Source organism: Aotus nancymaae, unplaced genomic scaffold, assembly GCF_030222135.1.
Source record: "Aotus nancymaae isolate 86718 unplaced genomic scaffold, 86718_ANA_hifiasm-v0.15.2.pri h1tg000040l, whole genome shotgun sequence".
NCBI classification, from domain to species: Eukaryota; Metazoa; Chordata; class Mammalia; order Primates; family Aotidae; genus Aotus; species Aotus nancymaae.
The window spans coordinates 58,849,016-58,872,556 of NW_026988454.1; the positions used below are offsets into that span (position 1 = coordinate 58,849,016).

The 23,541-nt window shown below is 37.1% G+C and overlaps 1 protein-coding gene across 6 annotated transcripts in view; it reads right to left on the reverse strand.

Annotated features, from left to right (window-relative positions):
* Positions 1-23,541, reverse strand: part of AFG1L (AFG1 like ATPase) — a 251,746-nt gene that overhangs the window by 76,805 nt on the left and 151,400 nt on the right. The window lies entirely within an intron of this gene.

The window sequence follows — 23,541 nt, forward strand, 5'->3', positions numbered from 1 at the left end:
CCATGTGTACACAATGAGAAGAAAGCTTCTGGCTCTCTCTTGCATGCAAAACAAGAGCAAATAGACAAGGCAGTCAAGCATCCAGCAAAGTATCCTTTGAAATCTCTACTGAGAGGGTACATGTGAAATTAAATATTGAAGCTGTATTTTAAAAAAATCAAGTCAAGCCACTGACTGAGAGGATCAAACATCCAGAATTAAATTACTACCTTCAAAATACCAACTTGATCTGCACATCAATAACTTTGTCAGACTTCTGGTATAAGGACAATTAGAGACCACACAGTTTCTCTCAAAAGTCTCCTTGTTGGAAATTGAAGAAAACTCTCTCCTTCTGTGATGCCCACTGTTACAGCTACTATGAAGTTAGTCTCATCACAGAATCTTTTGTATTCTAATTAGAAATCACCATATGGTTTAGAGAACTCATATATAAATGTGATAATGCTATGGCCTTTTTTCTCTCACCTTTTTTTTTAAAGAGGGGTTGGTAAATTAACAGTCAATAAAATAACTGGCAGAAGAAATAAAAACTGTTAAAAAGAGCTTCAAGTAAAAATATAAGTTTACTTCAACTCCACATACAAACTTTTACAGGATGACCTGCCAATATGCTTAATTTTAACACAAAAATCACTGTTATGTAGTTGTAGAAGCAATTAAACTAAATTCTGGACATCCATCTTACTAAAGTCTTATTGAAAGTTAATATGAAAGGTTATCTTTTATTTAGATTAAGCTTAAACTAAACAACTTCTCCCTTGAGATAATTATCAGGTGGTAGGTATTTAACACACAAGCACCCAATTCTTCAACTGTTCTACAGCAAATGTCCTTAAAATGCAACAAAGCACATAGTCATTATGAAAAGTTTGAAACTGTCACATTCCAAGTAATAACTACTCCACCTCAAAGGACGTTAAAAACATTTGCAATGGCTAACTTTGCAGGAGAAATGCTATTTGATTTCCATGAGGTCTGGTATGATATTCAAATAGAGTGGTATTAAAATAATAAAATGACAGTATAGAAAATAATTTTAGAGACAGAAACAATCTTAAAGGTATAAAGAAATCACATAAACCAATGTCAATGTCAATGTCCATGCCAAGTACATGTTTGTTTAGACATCATTCTTGAGAATTCATTTGGAACCAATAACACCTTTGGTGTACACAAGCAAAGAAAAAAAAAGTTTAAAAGTAAGCTACTTTTTGAGTCCATATAGCCAAGAGAATCTTAAGCAAAAAGAACAAAGCTGGAGGCATCACTCTAGCCAACTTCAAACTATAATACAAGACTACAGTAACCAAAACAGCATGGTACTACTACCAAAACAGACACATAGACCAATTGAACAGAATAGAGATCTCAGAAATAAGACCACACATGTACAACCATCTGATCTTTGACAAACCTGACAAAAACAAGCAATGGGGAAAGGATTTCCTGTTTAATAAATGGTGCTGGGAAAACTGGCTGGCCATATGCAGAAAACTGAAACTGGACCCCTTCCTTACACTTTATAAAAAATAAACTCAAGATGGATTAAAGACTTAAATGTAAAACATAAAACCATTAAAACCCTAGAAGAAAATCTAGGCAATATCATCCAGCACACAGGCATGGAATAAATAACTTACAGAATGGGAGAAAATTTTTGCAATCTACCCATTTGACAAAGGTTTAATAACCAGAATCTAAAAGGAACTTACAGAAATTTACGAGGAAAAAAACAACCCCATCAAAACGTGAGCAAAGGACACGAAAACACACTTCTCAAAGGACATTTATGCAGCCAACAAGCATGGAAAAAAGCTCAACACCACTGGTCATTAGAGAAATGCAAATCAAAACCACAATGAGATAACATCTCATGCCAGTTAGTATGGCAATTATTAAAAAGTCAAGAAACAACAGATGCTAGCGAGGCTGTGGAGAAACAGGAACGCTTTTACACTGTTGGTGGAAATGTAAATTAGCTCAACCATTGTGGAAGACAGTATGGTGATACCTCAAGGATCTAGAACCAGAAATACCATTTGACCCTGCAATCCCATTACTGGATATATACCCAAAGGAATATAAATCATTCTACTATCAAGATAGATGTACATGTATATTTATTGCAGCACTATTCACAATAGCAAAGACATGGAATCAACCTAAATGCCCATTAATGATGGACTGGATAAAGAAAATCTGGTACATATACACTATGGAATACTATGCAGCCATAAAAAGGAACAAGATCACGTCCTGGGTAGAGACAAGGATGGAGCTGGAAGCCATTATCCTCAGCAATCTAACACAGGAACAGAAAACAAAATACCACATGTTCTCACTTATAAGTGAAAGCTGAACAATGAGAACGCATGGACACAGGGAGGGAAACAATGTACACCAGGGCCTGTCGGGGGCGGGGGCAGGGGCAGGGGCAGGGGGAGGAAGAGCATCAGGATAAATAGCTAATGCATGTGGGGCTTAATAGCTAGGTGATGGGTTGATAGGTTCAACAAACCACCATGGCACACGTTTCCTTATGTAACAAATCTGTACATCCTACACATGTATCCCAGAACTTAAAATAAAATATATTTTTAAAAAAATGAGCTGCTTTTTAAGGAATATAGCGAAAAGAGAGCAACACCACCCACCCAGTATGGTCTGCTGTCATTTAGAAAGTTAATCTTTCCTTAGGACAGGCACATTACTCAACATAGGGGAAAACTGAATTCTGAAAAATAACCAAGACAGAAGACAGGTCTCTAAAAGCATATTTGGTGAATAAATAATTTCTTACAAACTTCCTCAGTGGTGATTTCTTTTTTACTCTGTGGTCTATTATATACTATATTATCAAAATGTGACTCACTGAACTTCAATCAGGTCACCTGAATCCCCATCAGTGATGGACCAGATAAAGAAAATGCAGTACATATACACTATGGTACATATACTATGTGTGGTACATATACCTAAGTCACCTGTTAAATTACAATACCTGATTTTATATATAGTGAAATTACATGTACAATATCACAAAATTTTTATTATAACACTGTCTTATAAGAATTCTATTATATTATCATAGTTACTCAGAAGTTACAAAATGCAAAATAAAAAATTTTAATGGTGTAAGCTGGGCGTGGTGGCTCACGCCTGTAATCCCAGCACTTTGGGAAGCTGAGGTGGCCAGTTTACTTGAGGCCAGGAGTTGGAGACCAGACTGACCAACATGACAAAACCCCATCTCTACAAAAAATATAAAAATTAGCTGGGCATGGTGGTGTGTGCCTATAATCCCAGCTATTCAGGAGGCTGAGGCAGGAGATTCCTTGAACTCGGAAGGTGGAGGTTACAATGAGCCAAGATTGTGCCACTGCACTCCAGCCTAGGTGACAGAGTGAGACTGTGTCTCAAAAAAAAAAAAAGAAAGAAAGAAAAGAAATAGGAAGGAAGGGAGGGAGGGAGGGAGGGAACGGTATTGCTGTTAAGGGCTTAAAAATAACTGCAGTTCATAAAAGCAGCTTATGTAACTTATAACTGTTAATCCATCTAAGCCAACTTGCACTCAACCTCAGGGAGTATGTTGTATTGACCTCCTGGGAGACAGGAACCTCATCTTCATATTGTCTTAAAAGCAGGAAGGGCTAGTGTGTGTTTCTGTTTTTTTAGACATATCTAGATTGATATAAAATAAATAGGAATGCCATGAAAGAAATCCTTACCAGAAAGAAATATATTTATAATCCCTTAACAACAACAAAAAACTTGTCCTTTCACATTTCACTCAGACTTCAGGTTTTCCTACTTAAGAGGATGCATTGGTAGAGTTCCTTGAATTGTTTTAAGGAAAAGAGTTAGAAAAGTAAAGGCAGAAAGAAAAAATCAGCTTGTCTCGACTAGCTTAAAAGATTCAGTCTTATTTATTATTCATTTTCATATCCAGTTTAAATATCTTTAAGCATGTTTTGCAATTCTAGTAAAATTTTTAGATGATGCTGAACTATTTCAATGTGTCATACAAAGAATAACAAAAGCTATCATTTGTTGAATGACTATTACATAGGAGTTAATTTATAAATACTGACCCCACCTTACCATGTAGGTTAAGTTATTATCCTATACTTACAGAAGAGAAAACTGAGACTCAGAGAATTAAGTCACATGTCTAATTTAAACATATAAAATATAAATTTTCTATATAACTGAAAGTATTATAAATAAAATAAGGCAATGTCAAACTGGGAACATAATGGAAATGTTTATGGCATACAATTAATATTATCAATGTATAAAGAGATCCCAACAGAAAGAAAAGCTGGATACCTCAGTAAAAACACTGTCAAAGGACTTAGATGAACTGCATAAAGATAGCTCAATGGACAAGAAACATATGTAAAATCATTCGGTTTAACTAGTAATAACCAATGCAAAGTAAAATAAGACGCCGTTCTTCTGTCCAAATTGGCAGATAGAAAGAAAAAGATAAACTATCCCAAGCAAGGAAAATGGACACTCATTAAAAAAAATTTTTTTAACTTTTTTGTTGTATATATTTAAGATGTATTACATGATATTTTGAAATACATAGTGAAATTATCACTACATGACTGTAGTCATCAAATTAACATCATCTCACAGTTATCTTTTGTGTGTGAGAGGGTAGGAGTGGTAAGAGCACCTAAAATCTATTCTTTTAGCAAATTTCCAGTATACAATACACTATTATCAACTGTAGTCCTCATGCTGTATATCTGATCTTTAGACTTAGTCATCCTTTGTAATTGCAACTTGCTACCTTTTGACCTACCTCTCCTCATCCCTTCCTCTCACTCAACCCCCGATTCCTGGTAACCACTACTTTATTCTACTTCTACATATTTGACTTCTCTGTTTCTATGTATTTGACTTTCTTAGAAGATTCCATATATAAGTGAGATCATGCAGTATCTTTCTGTCTGTATCTGGCTTATTTTATTTAATATCATGTCCTCCAGTTTCATCCATGTTGTTGCAAATCGCAGAATCTCCTTTTTTAAGGCTGAATAATATTCCATTGTGTATACAGACCACAATTTATCCATTCATTCATGAATGGACACTGCATCCTTATAGACTTTAAAAGATAATGCTTTCCCAGTATGCTCTGTTCCGCATAATGACTCCAGAGGAACTTGGGAATATGAAAAGAGAAGAGAAATTTAAGCAAATTTCAGAATGAAGCAACAAGGCAAGAGGAAAACATGGTCGTATAATTATGTTTCTTGTCGAAGTATCCTCCGGTGTAAATAGGAGGCAACACATTTTCAAATTTTTAATAACAACATGATGAAACATCAATTTTAATGAAACATTCTGAAATTTCATTTCTATGGCCCAATACTATCTTAGGCACAATGGGAGATCAAGAGTACTGATCAAAACAGATTCACATCAGAGGTGTAGTCTAAGAAATACGATCAGGTCCGGTCCTGGGGCCAACGGTATTTAGTTCAGTCTTTTACAGCATCTCTGGCTTCATCACAGTTCTGAACATTGAAAATTTGTGTTCTTATTAATTATTTCCAAAGATTTCAAATCTCGCCCTCAAGAAAGATTCACTTACATTCACTGCATTCCACTTAGTCACCTTTTAGGAAGATGATCAATTGAGAAGAGTTGCAACAATTCAGTCAGCATGTCCTCACCATTTTCCCTTCCTCATGGTCAACCAAGATTTTGGATAAAGGATATCTTAAAGGAAATAAATACACAGCCAGATGAAGAGATACATACAATGAGCTCTGCAAGGGTCCTGAGCACATGAGTGTCTGTCCTCTTGGAGTTGGGCTGTGCCATCTCCTGACATGTGAATGGGTTTTTGTTCATGTTCCTGTCAATCTCCTCCTGTTCAGTTATCTTAAACAACACTCTAATGTATAGCTTGGAGGAGTATACAACTAGTACAAGATTTCAGGCAAACAGATATTATTTAATGAAAGTACTAAAAACATGCAGATGTTTTTATGAAATATGAAACTCATAGGAATTTCATGTATGGACATGATAATGGTTAACTACTACAAAGGTGTTCACTGTAATACTGCTCCTGGCATCACAAAAGTGAAAAAGAAATGTCCTACAATGGGGAATTTGGTTAAATGCATTTGGATACACTTATACAGTGGAAAGGTATGTAGTTCTCTACGTGCAATATTTCTCTCTTGTCCTAGAATTACAATTAAGACAGAAAGTTGATGGTTAGAGTGCTAAGTATCCCGCAACTTTCTAAAGAGAGCTGCCAAGGAGCCACCAATAACTAGGTCTAGACTTCTGCCCTCATGGTTATATAAGCAGTGCCACTTCAATTGCCACCTGTCCTCACCAACTCCTGTTATACTCCACAACACAGTGTCTTTATAAGGAGGGGAAAATGGACCAACAGTCACTAGCCTTTGGGTATAGTATGTGTGATGAGAGCCTTTTCCTCCCTTCCCCTTAGGAAAGAAGAAAATGACTTATCCTCCCCAAAGGCAAGTGACGGGGGAAGCGTTCTCTAAGACAATAACTTGGAAAGATTAGGAAGACTAGTAGAAGGAACAACTGACATTGCTTTCCTTACTTGGATGAGCAGGACCTTAATAGATTGAGAAATCAGAAGGTGAGAGGTGGAGTACAGAGCCAAAATGAAGCAGATCAGTTCTCACCAAAGAATTCTCCAAAGACTTGGTACTACCAAATACATTCAAATATACAGGTGAGGGATTAGGCTGCAAACAGGGGTATTTGTTTGAAAATAAGATAAAAACAGTTCCTTAGATTCCCTCCTTCTACTTGGACAGCCAGATTCCTGCCCCTCCTCCACTCCAGCAGAAACTGGCTAGTCTGGAGTTCTAATTAGGGGAAAAAAGTCAGGGTGGCAGGACCAGGGGGAAGCAAAAAAGAGAACGCAGACAGGAGTCCTCCTGTGCAAATAACTCATAATCTTCCTGTGCCCAGCCGTCACCAGACACTTGGCTGTTAGAAAAATGCAAGATAGTTCACTGCAACCTTCGCATTATCACTGCACAAAGCCCTCTTCAGTACATAGCACAAGTACCATCCTATAAAAAAATCCCCAGCAAGCCTTTGTCTCCTTGCAGTCAGCTCCTTTCTTGTTGACCTGCCTATTGTACCCTTACAATGTATTTTGATACTTTCTCTAATACATCTGCCTTTCTTTACCCATAAACTATCTTGGTAAATTCCTTATTACTCACGCCACCAGCCAGATAGTCGTTACCCACAACAGTAAGTTTAGCAGCTGGAGTAGATTTAACAATGAAGAAAAAGGGGGAGATACATACTGAAAGCCTACATTAAAAATTTATTTTCTTTTTTTTTTTAATATCCCTTGAGCGTATAAAATCCTACATATAAAATAGTGTAACTAACAGCCTCTACCTTTTCAGCATCCAGAACCCTACCAGCAAAGCTTCTATCCCAGGAAGTGCACAGAAAGATTTACCTTTGGAAGAAACTGAACAGCCAAAAGAAAGGCTTACAGATATTCACATTTGGAGTTCTCCAATGAAAAACATGACCAGCTACCTTATCATCCTCCAGTGAAGCCCACCAATCAATAAAACCTTGCTTATGCACACAGAACTTCTGATCAGCTTTGTAATGCCTCATTCTTACACATGAATGGACAACCAAGTATTTCCACAGGAAAAAGACAAAGACCAAAATAAAGACATTTTTAAAAGGACCTTAGAGGAAGCAAAGAAAAAAGACGAGAGCAGAAAGGAAAGAATACACTATAATATGCTTGGAGAGAATGAGATATTGTACCCATAACACAAAGAAGAATGCTGTAAACCAAAAGAACAACAAGGACATAAGGAAGAGCTGTAAACAGGACTGCTAGATCAAAAATGCAGGAAAAGAATTGAAAGAAAAAGTTGAGGTCGTATCAGAAAATAGAACAAAAAGACTAAAAGAAGGAAAATAGAAGAGAAAATAAAAGAACGTTAGAAGATCAATCCACAACGTTCAGTATCTGACTGGGGGAGTTCTGGAGAATATGAGGTGGGGTGGAGGTGTGGAGAGAAGAAAAAAATCAAAGAATAAAATTAACTTTCCTAAACTGCAGGACATGACTTTCTAAAGTTTACAGGGTTCAATGAATACCCAGCACAAAGAATGCAAAAAAGCTCTATTCCAAGGCATATCCTTATGCAATTTCAGGAAACCAGGAACAAAGAGACTATTCTAAAAACTTTAAGAGGAAAAAACAGGTCAAATAGAAAAGGTCAAGAAACAGATTCACATCAAACTCTGTAACAGCAATAATGGAGACTTGAAAATAATGGTATAGTGTCTAAAATATTCCAAGAGAATATTATTGTGTGATAACCATGATCAGTCAAACTATTAATCAAGTAAAATAAATATATTTTTTGGACATGTGAGCTTTCAAAATATATATTTCCCATGTACGCTTCTCAGGATGATACTCAAGGGTGTATTCTATTAGAATAAGGGAGAAGAGTTCTGCTTCTCATAGGACCAAGTTGGTTCTGCTTCAACCAACCCTCCCTGTTGATAATAACTATATATGTAAACTCTGGAAAGATATAAAAACAGGCATCTGAAGGCACTGGACAGTGGACAGAAGTGAACAGATTGTGGTGGGGTGCTGACACTTGGGAGAAGGGACAAATATGGAGTTAGTTGCCCAGTTTTACAGCTTTTAGTCTGAAGATAGTGCAGTCAGTACTGCTCAGGTCAACTAAAACTCCAATAGAAAACCTGCAGTCCTCCTGGTATGAATAACCTGAGGAAAGTTGAAAACTGGAGAATCCCAGAAAACATGTTCCCCAATTCCCAATAGATATTAATCTGAAAAAAATCCTGAAACCATGAGTTATTCTGTATTTATCACATTTTATGTGTTTTCAAACAATACTGCATGCCCATAATAATAGTGAATCATTTCTCTATCATAGAGTTATACTAAAAGTTTCAGTTTTCTATAAAATAACAATATAATAATAAATGCATGACTTATCACTATTATAAATCAATATACCATAACAAGATTATATATTGCAATAACATGCAAAAGTGATCTCTACCTGATAGAGACAGGTAAGGTGGAAAACATAAGAAAGACCATTAACACAAAATAAATGCTAAGTAAAAATTACTTTAAAACATAAGTAGCCGGTGGCTCACACCTGCAATCCCAGCACTTTGGGAGGCCAAGGCGAGCAGATCACCTGAGGTCAGGTGTTCGAGACCAGCCTGGCCAATACAGTGAAACCCCATCTCTATTAAAAATACAAAAAATTAGCTGGGTGTGGTGTTGGGTGCCTGTAATCCCAGTTTCTCAGGAGACTGAGGCAGGAGAATTGCTTGAACCAGAAGGTGGAGGTTGCAGTGAGCCACGATTGCACCATTGCACTCCAGCCTGGGCAACAAGAGCAAAATTTCACCTAAAAACATTAATAAATGGGAGGATCCAAGATGGCCAAATAGGAACAGATCTGGAGTGCAGTTCCCAGAAAGAACAACACAGAGGGTGAGTGATCACTGCATTTCCAAACAAGTTTTCACTGCCCACAGACCAGGAGATTCCCAGGTTGAAAAGCACCACAAGTTTAGTGGTGATCAGCCAGTGCTGCAGGTTGGCGCACAGAAACTCACACAAATCTGGGTGGCCATTTCAACTGGTGCCTGGAATGCCTGGGAGACAGAGCCGCCTATTCAACTGAAAGGGAGGGGGCTGAGACAGGGAGCCAGGTGATCTGGCTTGGTGGGTACCACCTCCACAAAACAAGCAATCTGAAACACTCTGGATTGAGAGTTTTGCAGCAAATGCAGCAGGACCCAGGATGGTTCAGCTCCATGGGGGAAAGAGTGTCAACCACTACCGAGGCAGTCTGTCAATACAGAGGCAGTTCTAACTGCCTCAAGGAAGTTCACGCAGGAGCTGAGCAGAGCCCGCAGCAGCTCAGCAACGCCTCTGCTGGCAGACTGTGACTAGACTATCTCCATGTGGGGTAGGGCATCTATGAAGAAAGGGAGCAGCACGTCAGGAACTTATACATAAAGCCCAACCTTCCTGGGACAGAGCACCTGGGAAAAGAGGCAGTATAGTTCCACTGCAGCAGACTTGAATGTACCTCCCAGCAGCTCTGCGTGGAACAATGGCGCTCACAGCACAGCACTTGAGCTCCTATAAGGGACAGACTGTCTCCTCAAGCAGCTCCCCGACCTCCATATACCCAAAGAGACACCTCATAAAGGAGAGCTCAGGCTGACATCTGGCGGGTACCCTTCTGGGACAAAGATAACAGAAGAAGAAACTGGCAGCAACCCTTACTGTTCTGCAGCCCCCACGGGTGATCCCAGGCAAACATAGTCTGGAGTAGACCTCCAGCAATCCTGCAGCAGAGGGGCCTGACTGTTAGAAGGAAAACTAAGAAACGGAAAGAAATAGCTTCAACATCAACAAAAAGGATGTCTGCTCAGAGATCCCATCCAAAAGTCACCAACTACAAAGACCACAGGTAGATAAAGCCATGAGGATGGGGAGAAACCAGCGCAAAAAGGATGAAAACACCAAAAACCAGAACGCTTCTCCTGCTCCAAGGGATCACAACTGCTCACTAGCTAGGCAACAAAGCTAGATGGAGAATAAATCTGATGAATTGACAGAAACAGGCTTCAGAAGGTGGGTAATAACAAACTTCTTAGAGCTAAAAGAACATGTGCTAACCCAATGCAAAGAAACTAATAACCTTGAAAAAAGGTTAGATGAAATGCTAACTAGAATAAACAGCTTAGAGCAGAATATAAATGACTCAACTGAGCTGAAAAACACAGCACAAGAACTTCACGAAGCATACACAAGTTTGAATAGTCAAATTGACCAAGCAGAAGAAAGGATATCAGAGATTGAAGATCAACTCAATGAAATAAAATGAGAAGGCAAGATTAGAGAAAAAAGAGTGAGAAGAAATGAACAAAGCCTCCAAGAAATATGAGATTGTGTGAAAAGACCTAATCTATGTTTGATAGGTGTGCCTGAATGTGATGGAGAGAATGAATCTAAGCTGGAAAATACTCTTCAGGATATTATCCAGGAGAACTTCCCCAACCTAGCAAGGCAGGCCAACATTCAAGTACAGGAAATACAGAGAACACCACAAAGATATTCCTCAAGAAGAGCAACCCCCAGGCACATAATCTTCAGATTCACTAGAGTTGAAATGAAGGAAAAAATGCTAAGGGCAGCCAGAAAGAAAGGTCGGATTACCCAGAAAGGGAAGCCCATCAGACTCACAGTGGATCCCACAGCAGAAACCCTACAAGCCAGAAGAGAGTATGGGCCAATATTCAACATGCTTTTCTTTTTTCTTTTAAACTGAGGCTTGCTGTGGATCAACATCCTTAAAGAAAAGAACTTTCAACCTAGAATTTCATATCCAGACAAACTAAGCTTTGTAAGTGAAGGAGAAATAAAATCCTTTACAGACAAGCAATTGCTGAAAGATTTTGTCACTACTAGGCCTGCCTTACAAGAGCTCCTGAAAGAAGCACTAAACAAGGAAAGGAACAACCAGTACCAGCCACTCCAAAAACATACCAAATGGTAAAGACCATCAACACAATGAAGAAAATGCGTCAACTAATGGGCAAAACATCCAGCTAGCATCAAAATGGCAGGATCAAATTCACACATAACAATATTAACCCTAAATGTAAACGGGCTAAATGCCCCAATCAAATGACACAGACTGGCAAATTGGATAAAAAGTCAAAACCCATCGGTGTGCTGTATTCAGGAAACCCATCTCATGCAAGGACACACATAGGCTAAAAATAAAGGAATGGAGGAAGATTTATCGAGCAAATAGAGAGCAAAAAAAAGCAGGAGTTGCAACCTAGTCTCTGATAAAATGGACTTTAAACCAACAAAGATCAAAAGAGACAAAGAAGGGCATTACATAATGGTAAAAGAATCAATGCAACAAGAAGAACTAACAATCCTAAATATATACACACCCAATATAGGAGCACCCAGGTACATAAAGCAAGTTCTTAATGACCTACAAAGAGATTTAGACTCCCACATAATAGTAGTGGGAGACTTTAACACTCCACTGTCAGTATTAGACAGTGAGTGTTAAACAATGAGACAGAAAATTAACAAGGATATTCAGGACTTGAACTCAGATCTGGACCAAGCAGACCTGACCTAATAGACATCTACAGAAATCTCCACCCCAAATCCACAGAATATACATTCTTCTCAGCACCACATTGCACCTACTCCAAAATTGACCACATAATTGGATGTAAATCACTCCTCAGCAAATGCAAAAGAATGGAAATCATAACAAACAGTCTTTCAGACCACAGGGCAATCAAATTCAGTATTAAGAAACTAATTCAGAACCACACAACTTCATGGAAATTGAACAACTGGCTCCTGAACGTCAACTGGATAAACAATGAAATGAAGGCAGAAATAAAGATGTTCTCTGAAACCAATGAGAATGAAGATACAACATACCAGAAACTCTGGGACATATTTAAAGCAGTTTCTAGAGGGAAATTTATAGTAATCAATGCCCACCTGAGAAGTGAGCAAAGATCTAAAATCGACACCCTATCATCAAAAACTGAAAGAGCTAGAGGAGCAAGATCAAAAATACTCAAAAGCTAGCAGAAGACAAGAAATAACTAAAGTCAGAGCAGAACTGAAGGAGATAGAGACACAAAAAAATCCTTCAGAAAAATCAACAAATCCAGGAGCTGGTTTTTTAAAAAGATCAACAAAATAGACAGACCGCTAGCCAGGATAATAAAAAAGAAAAGGGAGAAGAATCAAATAGATGCAATAGATAAAGGGGACATTACCACCAATTCCACAGAAATACAAACTATCATCAGAGATTCCTATGAACAACTCTATGCACATAAACCAGTAAACCTAGAAGAAATGGATAAATTCCTAGACACTTGCACCCTCCCAAGACTAAACCAGGAAGAAGTTGAAACCTTGAACAGACCAATAACAAGGGCTAAAGTTGAGGCAGCAATTAATAGACTACCACCAAAAAAAGTCCAGGTCCAGACAGGTTCACAGGCAAATTCTACCAGACGTACAAAGAGGAGCTGGTACCATTCCTTCTGAAACTATTCCAAACAATACAAAAGACGGAATCCTTCCCAAATAATTTTATGAGACTAACATCATCCTGATACCAAACCCCAGCAGGAACTCAACAAAAAAAGAAAACTTCAGGCCAATATCCATGATGAACATAGATGTAAAAATCTTCAATGAAATACTGGCAAACCAACTGCAACAGCACATCAAAAAGCTTATCCATCACGATCAAGTAGGCTTCATCCTGGGGATGCAAGGCTGGTTCAACTTACGTAAGTCTGTAAATGTAATCCACCACATACACAGAACCAAAGACAAAAAAGACATGATTATCTCAACAGATGCAGAGAAGGGCTTCAACAAAATTCAACAGTTCTTTATACTAAAAACTCTCAATAAACTAGGTATTAAAGGAATATATCTCAAAATAATAAAAGCTATTTATGACAAATCGACAGCCAATATCATACTGAATGGGCAAAAACAGAAAGCAATCCCTTTGAAATCCAGCACTAGACAAGGATGCCCTCTCTCACCACTCCTATTCAATATAGTATTGGAAGTTCTAGCCAGAGCAATTAGGCAAGAAAAAAAAAAGCATATTCAATTAGGAAAGAAGGAAGTCAAATTGTCTCTATTTGCAGACGGCATGATTGTATATTTAGAATACCCTATCATCTCAGTCCAAAATATCCTTAAACTGATTAACAAGTTCAGCAAAATCTCAGGATACAAAATCAATGTGCAGAAATCACAAAGATGTATATACACCAATAACAGACTAACAGAGAGCCAAATCATGAGCAAACTCCCATTCACAATTGCTACAAAGAGAGTAAAATACCTAGGAATACAACTAACAAAGGATGTAAAGGACCTCTTCAAGGAGAACTATGAACCACTGCTCAAGGAAATAAGAGAGGACACAAACAGATGGAGAAACATTCCATGCTCATGGTTAGGAAGAATCAATATCATGAAAATGGCCATACTGCCCAAAGTAATTTATAGATTCAATGCTATCCCCATCAAGCTACCAATGACCTTCTTCACAGAACTGGAAAAAAAAACACCTTAAACTTCAAATGGAACCAAAAAAGAGCCCGCATAGCCAAGACAATCCTAAGTAAAAAGAACAAAGCTGGAGGCATCACGCTACCTGACTTCAAACTATACTTCAAGGCTATAATAATCAAAACAGCATGGTACTGGTACCAAAACAGAGATATAGACCAATGGAAGAGAACAGATGCCTCAGAGGCAACGATACACATCTAAAACCATCTGATCTTTGACAAACTGGACAAAAACAAGCAATGGGGAAAGGAATCCCTATTTAATAAATGGTGTTGGGAAAACTGGCTAGCCATATGCAGAAAGCAGAAACTGGACCCCTTCCTGATACCTTACACTAAAATTAACTCCAGATGGATTAAAGACTTAAACATAAGACCTAACACCATAAAAACCCTAGAAGAAAACCTAGGCAAAACCATTCAGGACATAGGCATAGGCAAGGACTTCATGACTAAAACACCAAAAGCATTGGCAACAAAAGCCAAAATAGACAAATGGAACCTAATTAAACTCCAGAGCTTCTGTACAGCAAAAGAAACAATCATTAGAGTGAACCAGCAACCAATAAAATGGGAAAAAAATTTTGCAATCTACCCACCTGACAAAGGGCTAATATCCAGAATCTACAAAGAACTAAAATAGATTTACAAGAAAAAAACAAACTCATCCAAAATTGGGCGAAGAATATGAACAGACACTTTTCAAAAGAAGACATACATGAGGCCAACAAACATATGAAAAAATGTTCATCATCACTGGTCATTAGAGAAATGCAAATCAAAACCACATTGAGATACCATCTCATGCCAGTTAGAATGGCAATCATTAAAAAATCTGGAGACAACAGATGCTGGAGAGGATGTGGAGAAATAGGAACACTTTTACACTGTTGGTGGGAGTGTAAATTAGTTCAACCATTGTGGAAGACAGTGTGGTGATTCCTCAAGGACCTAGAAATAGAAATTCCATTTGACCCAGCAATCCCATTCCTGGATATACACCCAAAGGATTATAAATCTTTCTATTATAAAAACACATGCATGCGTATGTTCATTGCAGCACTGTTTACAATAGCAAAGACCTGGAACCAACCCAAATGCCCATTGATGATGGACTGAACAAGGAAACTGTGGCACATATACACCATGGAATACTATGCAGCCATAAAAAACGATGAGTTCGTGTCCTTTGTAGGGACATGGATGAATCTGGAAACCATCGTTCTCAGCAAACTGACACAAGAAGAGAAAATCAAACACTGCATGTTCTCACTCATAGGCAGGTGTTGAACAATGAGAACACATGGACACAGGGAGGGGAGCATCACATACTGGGGTCTGTTGGCGGGGGCAGGGGAGGCACAGCCGGGGGATGGGGAAGTTGAGGACAGATAACATGGGGAGAAATGCCAGATATAGGTGACAGGGGGATGAGGCAACAAACGACATTGCCATGTATGTACCTATGCAACAATCCTGCATGATCTGCACATGTACCCCAGAAACTAAAGTACAATATAAATAAATAAATAAATATCTACAAAAAATAAAATAAAAAGTAAGTACCTCAAATATTTAATATATAAAAGTTATCATTTTTAAAATAAAAAACTTCTGAAACACAATGCATTAATTACCCTATCTGATAGTCCTGATCTTTACTGGTTGACAAATATTCCAGACACAGGAAAAGTCTTTCATTTTGCACTGACATTGGTCAAATCTCTGAGAATGCATCCTAAGTCAATTTCAAGTTGGGTATAAGTACATATTGCTTCATACAAGCTCATTTCCCTTATTCACATGTATCTGACTTCTCTCACTCAATATTATGTTTGTGAGACTCATCTATATTGATGTGTGTAGAAGTAGTTTGTTTATTTTTGTTACTGTATTGTATTGCATAAAAATATCACAATTTGTTATCATTTTACTGGTGATGGGTGCATTTGTCTACCAGGGCTGCCATAACAAAATACCACAGACTGGGTGGCTTAAACAACAGATTTTTTTTTCTCATAGTTCCAGAGGCTATAGGCCAAGATCAAGGTGCTGCCAGGATTGATTTCTGGTGAGGGCTCTCTTTCTGGTCTGCAGACAGCCACCTTCTCACTACGTTTTCACATGGCCTTTCTATCCTTTGTATGCATGCACTCCTGGGGTCTCTACCTCTTCTTATGAGAATACCATTCCTATTGGATTATGGCCCTAACCTTATGACTTCAGTTTAGGTATCTCCTCAAAGGCTCTATCTCCAAATATAGTTACATTGGGGTGAGGCCTTCGACCTGTGAATTTTGGGGGATACAATTCAGTCTATAACAATGAGTATTTGTGTAGTTTACACTTGGGGATACTGTGAATAGTACTACTGTGAACATTCTAGTGAATGCCTTTTGGTAAACTCATATATACATGTCTGTTGGGCATTTGGCTAGAATTGCTACTCATGGGGTATACCTATGTTCAGTTTAGGAGATGCTGCCAGTTTTCCAAAGTGGTTGCAGCAATTTATACTCCCACCAGCAATATACAAAAAGTTCCATCTTCTCCACATCTGTGCCAATACTTGGCATTTTCCATCTCTTCCATTTTAGTGATTATGGTAGATAAATTATAAATGACTTCAATGTAAGTTGCCTCAAATTTATGTTTTAACAAGGATGAGGCATAAAAACATAAATATAATTTAATTAACAAAAGACTTAATCCATAGTATAGTGACTCATGCCTATAGTCCCAACTACTTGGGAGTCTGAGGCAAGAGAACCACTTCAGTCCAGGAGTTTGAGGCCAGCCTGGGCAATATAGTGAGACCCCCATCTTTTAAAAAGTTAAATTAAATTAAAAATAAACTAATTATTTAAAAATTAAAAATAAAACAGTTAATCTAGAAACATTTTCTCAATAAAATGTCATGATATACATAAAATTTTTAAATCCATGCTTCAAGATATCTTGATTTTTTAAAGGAGGAAATTTTAAAAGCACAACTTTATTGTAAAAACTTTAGCAGCAGCAGCAGTGACTCTATGACTCCAGGGCCCTCTTGTTAGTTCTGTAGTGAAACCGTTCAAAAAGATAGTAACATTACCTTACACTAAAAATCTCTATTCAGAAATAAGCCATGCTTATGAAGCTCTAAAGAAGGACCAGGATCATCTCATTTTTAAAAACCCTAGTATTTGGGACATAAGACCTAAGGTGAACAGCAAGCCTATATGAAAAACAAATGTACCAAAAATACGCAAAGATATATATTACATAAAAATACAAACAGTGATTAAAATTAAACTTAAATTGTGAACATAATTGAAAGATTTTCCAGCCTAACCAGTAAAATCTGAAGAAGTAGAGACATCTGGTAGTCAACAGTAGTTGTATGGAAAGGCCACAGCATGAAGACAGCACTAAATTTAACATGATTTTTTTTTCAATGTAAATAAGGAGCTAAATTCAGAGTTTTCTTTTGGGGCTACAAGAACTTAACGTCATATAGCATAGAAGGAAATATCCTTTTCAGCTTTGTATAGTTCCATTTTAACCGCAAAGAAGAGTATCTTGAGGAATAGTGACCTGGGTAGCATCAAAATAATCAGGAGGAAATAAATTAGGTTCAGTTGCTATAAATCACCTCCCCTTTCTTCTCCTAAGGAGAGACAGACACTGAGTAAGGATTAAGAATTTAAGTGACTTCCTTTTAATTCCTGTGAAACAGCTTGATTTGGAGTAATTGCCCTATCAGTGGAATGCTACTATAAAGCAGGCCTTTGTGCAGATAATGCAAAAGAAAATCTACCCACAGATAATCAAAAGTTGATCACAGTAAAGACATTCAAGTCATTTCTGATGAAGAAGCAGAGTCACTCTTTTCAAGTGTTGTTTTTTTTTTCCCAGGGGAGGGGGTTGGGAGATAGGGCTGAGAAGCAAAACTCAACAGAAGATGGGCTCTTTTTTCTTTTGTTGTGCAATGCCCTGATAAAACCCATCCATTTCATTGCTTCTGTCACCTTTTGTTAAACTCAGAAACTGCAGCAATGGGGCAGGTTTCTCTTTTCTGTTGAGCAGTACCACTGTGTCTTTAAGTCAGAAAAACCCTGGAATCGACTACTGTTCAGTTGCCAGGAAATTTGGCATCAACTCCTACAGGAATCCTGTGAGTACAGTACCCTGGATGAAAAGCCTGAGTGCTTTGGGAGTATGAGAATCATGATTTATTTTTCCATATTAAATTAGTGAACAGAGAGGAAAGCAATCAAGTCATTTCCATTTTGAGAAAATTTATACAGCTAAAATCGGGCATTCAACATAAAACTTAGACTCAAAGAAACAGAACATGTCAAAAAAGACCTTATTATTGCTGGATCATTTGAAATTCTCAACAAAAATTCCAAAACACTTGGGGTTTCTGGAAGAGGGTCACGCATGAATTTAAATGGAAATTAATTTCTTCAAGAACCTCCTACTTCATTAGGATTGACTCAAGGGAACAAAATGCTACCCACACTTTGCTTCTTTATCCCTTTTCAAAAATCAACAGCTTGTTAAGGTATCAACAAGTAGAATAGGGTTGGCTTTCCTTAGTCCCTCTCTCTCCATGTTCTCTATTCCAGAGAGCCAAAGTTGATTCGACGCAGAAATTTCCCCTTCCTCTTAGAGTTCTTTGCCAAACTTCCCTGGCAGTGAGCCTTCTCACTCTACTGATTGCCTGTGCATTCATGCTGTACAGCTCTTTGTCCTCATACCAAACATAATCTGGGGCTGGAGGCAGGTCTAAAATTAAGTTGGTTTATACTTGCCTTAATATAAAACAGACTTGGTTGCATTTCAAATTCTGTAGGTTTGTTTTACATAACGAAATCAGTTGTTAGAGTGGATTTTGTCTGAGTATTTATCTTCTCAATCACTCTAAGGCTTAACTGACTGTTAAAAGATTCATTTCAGTCTCTAAATTTCCCACCCTTCTCAATCACCTGGAGAGTAACTTACCTGATTCCATTAATCTTGACCTGTACATTATGCAGAAAGTGGTATCTGGCACCTTTAGCTCTCAAATTCCAGACCTTTACCCCCTCTTCTCAGCCACAAACTCCCATATAAAATTTCTATCAAATCTATATATTGTATTTTTCCCCAAATAACTCAGTGGAATAACATCTAGAATTGCAACTTGGTAGATATAAAAATACTTCTTTTTAAAATGGTAGATATAAAAATACTTCTTTTTAAAATGGAATTTCAGAAAGGCTATAATGATTGAGGATTAAAAAAAAGATGGAGAAGAAATTGGAAAGTAAAAGCTCTAACTGCCCTTCAGGAGAAAAAGATGGTCATATCCACCTGGGAAAGAGAGACCAGAGGCCAGGGATTTTTTTCTTTTCTTTCTTTCTTTCTTTCTTTCTTTCTTTCTTTCTTTTTCTTTTCTTTTTTTTTTTTTTTTTTTTGAGACAGAGTCTCACTCTGTCACCCAGGCTGGAGTGCAGTGGCGTGATCTTGGCTCATTGTAACCTCCACCTTGCAGGCTCAGGTGATTCTCCTACCTCCGCCTCCTGAGTAACTGAGATTACAGGCATGCACCACCATACTGGCTAATTTTTGTATTTGTAGTAGAGATGGGATTTCACCATGTTGGCCAGGCTGTCTTGAACACATGACCTCAAGTGATCCACCGGCCTCAGCCTCCCAAAGTGCTGGGATTACAGGCGTGAGCCACGCACCTGGCCATGGCCAGGGAATTTTAATAGCTAAAAATGAACATAGCAAATAACTAAAGACCTAGGGGTTTTGCCAGGTCAGCTTTTCCTATGCAGCAGATTGATCTTCAGTTATAAATGTTATCTATTTGGAGATGAAATAACAAGGCAATGCAAATTCTAAGGAAATCTAAAAACCCTCTTCTGTATTTTTATATGTATAAGAATACATATTATCTACTAATATACATGTTATATATATATACACACACACACAAAATATTATTTGCACTTTACCAGATGACTATGGCCATACAATAGGATATTTTATCAATGTGTTTAGCTGGATATAGTGAGCCAGCTATATTCTGGCTATATTCTGGTTCTCCTTCTGGAAAACAAACACTGTTCAATAAAGGTTCAGGAGATAAAAGGCATGCTAAACTGACTGGTGGAACCTGATACTGAAATCTATACTAGATGGACTTCTTTTGTTGCTGTACCACTTTGTAGGTGCTATTTCAAATAGTGAAATTAACTTCTAATTCAGTAGTCTTTGAGTTAATGCAAGATTAATTAATAAAGATTTAGATGGAAATCTAACTTACATCAAATGTACAATTTTGTGATTTGGGGGTGGCTTGTTTGTTTTTTGAGACAAGGTCTCACTTTATCACCCAGGCTAGAGTGCAGTGGCACAATCCTGGCTCACAGCATCCTCGACCTCTTGGGTTCAAGCAATTCTCCCACCTCAGCCTCTCAAGCATCTGGGACCACAGGCACACATCACCAAGCCTAGTTAGTCTTTTTCACCTTTGTAGACATGAGGTCTCTACATGTTTGCCCAGGTTGGTCTCAAATTCCTGGGCTCAAACAATCCACCCATCTAAGCCTCCCAAAGAGCTGGAAGTATAGGCATGAGCCACTGTACCCAGACTTTTGTGATTTTTAATAGACATAAAAATTTTTTGAAAACAGTCTACTTGGGCTGGGTGCAGTGGCTCACGCCCACAATCCCAGCACTTTGGGAGGCTGAGGCAGATGGATTGCTTGAGGCCAAGAATTTGAGTCCGTCCTGGGCAATACGGTAAAAACCCATCTCTGCCAAAACAAATACAAAAATTAGCCAGGCATGGTGGCATATGCCTGTAAGTCCCAGCTATGCAGTAGGCTGAGGTGGGAAAATGGCTTGAGTCTAGGAGGCAGAGGCTGCAATGAGCTGAGATGGCACCATTGCACTCCAGCCTGGGCTACCACTGAGCCAGATCCTATCTCAAAAACAAATAAACAAAAAACAACAACAAAAAAACAGCCTAATGCATCATATCCTATAAAATACAAAAAAAAAAAAATTTTGTTGTTTTGTTGTTTATAATATACAGCTATAAGTGTATAACAGGGTTTTACTCATTCATAAAATATCAATAGGAGTTCTTATGACAAAGATACTACTGTCCATCCACTTTTGAGAGCCAATTATATTTCCCCACCACAGAGCCCTTTCCCCTCTCAGGTGTTCTTTGAGCACAGAATCATTACCATTACTAATCATCTACTTATCAAAAACATATAGCAACATACAATGCTTCAATTTGAATTTGAGACATTTCAGTTACAATACTTTGTACTTCTCATAGAAATAAATAGTTCTTCACTAAGGAAATAACAAAAATACAATGAAAAAATTATTGAAAAAAATTAAAATGTTATACTAAAAAAGTCAGATTTAGCCCCAGCTACATGAGAGTCTGAGACAGGAGGATTTCTTGAGCACAAAAGTTTGAGACTAGCCTTGGCAACATAGTGAGAACTTGTCTCCGAAAAATAAAAAAACAGAAAACATTTGATGTAAAAGAAAGCAGTAAAGGAAGAATACAGGAGGGGAAATGAACAGGAAACATAAAGAAAACAAAAAGTAAAAAGCAAATGTAAATTTAATTTCATCAATAATAATCTAATTTGCAAATGAATTAAACAATTTAATCAAAAGGCAGAGACTGTCAGACTGGATAAAAAAGACCCAACAATATGCTGTCCACACAAGACAGACTTTAGATTCAGAGAATCTAAAAAAAAAGATATATCATGCAAACACCAAGCAATATTAATATCAGACAAAATGGTATTTTTGAAAAATGTAATTAGAGGTTAAAAGGGACATTTTATAATCATAAAAGAGTCATTCTATCAGGAAAATATAACAATTAAAAATATACATGCACCTAATAACAGAACTCTAAAACACAGGAAGCTAAACCTAACATAATTAAAGAAAGAAATAGACAATAATAATTGAAGAATTATTAATCTTCAACAATAATTGAAGAATTCAATATCAAACTTTCAATAATGAATAGAGTAACTTAGGAAAAGAGCAACAGGGTAATGTAAGATTTGAACTACACTACACACAAACTAGACCTAACAGACATCTGTATAAACTACCCAACAACAGCAGAATACACATTATTCTTAAGTGTACATGGAACGTTCTCAAGGAAAGATCACGTCCTTGACCATGAAACAAGTCTTAATAAATTAAAAAGGATTGGAATTATACAAAGTGTGCTCTCTGATCACAATGGAGTAAAATTAGAAATTAATAAAAATATATTTGAGAAATTCACAAAAATGTGGAAATGAAGTAGCACACATCTAAATAACCAAGAGATCAAGGAAAAAAATCAAAAGGAAAATTAGAAAACACTTTGAGACAACAAAAATGAAGATCAAAACATACCAAAATTTATGGGATACACTAAAGCAGTCCTTCAGAGAACATTATAAACAGAAATGACTACATTAAAAAATAAGAAAACTATCAAACCAGCAATCTAATTTCCTACCATAAGACTATGAACAAAGAAGATAAAGACAAGTGAAAGTATAGAGAAATAAAGATTAGCAGAAATTAATGAAATAGAGAACAGGAAAAAAATACAGAAAAGCAATGAAACAAAAGCTGGTTCTTTGAAAAGGTCAATAAAAATTGCATTTGGATCACCTCCTAAAATTAGAAAAAAAGAGAAAAAATGAAAAAAAATGAAAAGGTCAATAAAATTAACAAAACTTTAGCTAAATGGAAAGAACACTTAAGTGGATATGGAGAAGACTAGAAATAAGTAAATAAAAGGAACAAAAAGGAAAGAACACTAAAATTACTTACTAAAATTAGGAATGAAAGAGAGGACATGACTACAAACCTTATATAAATAAAAAGGATTATAAGGGAATACTCTGAATAGTTGCATACCAATGAATTAGATAACCTAGAGGAAATGAACAAATTCCTAGAAAGTTACAAACTACTAAAACTAACTGAAGAAGAAAAAGAAAATATAAATAGAAGCAGAGGGAACACTTCCAAACTCATTGCATGAGGTCAGTATGATCCTGATAGCAAAACCAGACAAAGATATCACCAGGAACAAAAACTGATGACCAATGTCTCTTATGAATATAAACATAAAAATCTTCATCAAAATACTAGCAAGCTAAATCCAACAATATATAAAAATAATTATATTCCATGGCCAAGAAGTCTGTATCCCTGAAATGCAAGATTGATAGAAAATCTGAAAATTGCTAATGAAATACAGTGTATCAATAGAATAATGGACAA